Raw genomic sequence first — 1,354 nt, forward strand, 5'->3', positions numbered from 1 at the left:
TGAGTCCTCCAGCTTCCAAAGACTGAGCCTCAGTTATCCTATCTGTGAAATGGGCCCAGCAGAGCTGACCCCAAAGCTTAAAAGTATTGCAGCACCCTTCAACAGGGTCTGAAGGGTGATGCAGGGTTGAATTCAGAGCAGTAGTATCCCCAAGGGAGTAGTTTAAGCCCTCCTGTCATTTTTATCAGTCACCCCAGATCCTTACTAGGGGAAAATGGTACTTGTTATATGACTGCTACTTCAAGACAGATGTCCTGCCTCTCCCCACCTTCCTCACGTAGGTGGGAGCTCACAGAGGAAACTTTTTCTTCTGAAAAAGAGATCTCAGGGTATCCAGCCCCCAGGGACTCTTGATGGAACATAAGGATGGCCCTAGGGGCCACCTGAGATGCCAGCCAACCCACCACCAGCCATCTCAACCCATTTTCCAGAACTAAGCAGGGAGTCACATTCTGCTCCCCACAAATTCTCAAATTCCCCTCATCTCCAGGATCCTGGGGTGAGGGGTGGTTACAAAGGCTATGGACTGTGCCAGCCAGGCCTCTGGGGAGGAAACTCTGTCACCTTTCCAGTATCCGGCATCTGACCCTGCCACTTACCTGGAGCTGTGGCCACAATCCCTGTACTTTCCAAATGGACTGGCCACTTCCTGTTGTTCTGAGAAATTTGATCTGAAACTGGCAGAGGGTTTGAAGTCTCCTAGGACAGCTCCTGTCAAGGAACCAGAGGGGGAACAATGGCCCAGAGAAGGAATGTGACCTGCTAGAGGCTACTTAAGAGAGAAGAGGGCAGGCTCCTGAGTGCCCAGGCCTGGGCTGTCATGTGGGAAGGGTCTCACCTTTCTCGCGAGATTGTTGTACAGTTAATCAAGTTGTCTGTGTAAGGCACTTGGTATCATTCCTGGTACACAGCAGGTGCTCAAGGAAAGATTAGCCACTTCCCCTTCCTCTGACCATTTTCAAGACAAACCAATCATCATTCTTGCCAACTCCCTATATAGTCTAGCGCCCATGGGATGCATGTGCTTCATGAAGCCAAGCAGGAGGAGATACTGAGCTCAGGATATTTTTTAATATTTGTTTATTTTTGGTGTGTTGGGTCTTAGTTGCCCCACGCAGGATCTTTTGTTTCAGCCCGTAGGCTCCAGAGTACATACTCAGTAGTTATGAACCATTAGCTTAACTGCCCTGCGGCAGGTAAGATCTTAGTTCCTGGACCAGGGACGGAACCCGGGTCCCCTGCAATGGAAGACAGATTCTTAACCACTGGGCCACCAGGGAAGTGCCCTGAGCTTAGGATTTAAGAGCAGAGGTTTTAACATTCAGCCAACTTGGGACTGATTCCTGGCATCTAC

The sequence above is a fragment of the Bos taurus genome, chromosome 17 (genome assembly GCF_002263795.3).
Source record: "Bos taurus isolate L1 Dominette 01449 registration number 42190680 breed Hereford chromosome 17, ARS-UCD2.0, whole genome shotgun sequence".
Taxonomy (NCBI): Eukaryota; Metazoa; Chordata; class Mammalia; order Artiodactyla; family Bovidae; genus Bos; species Bos taurus.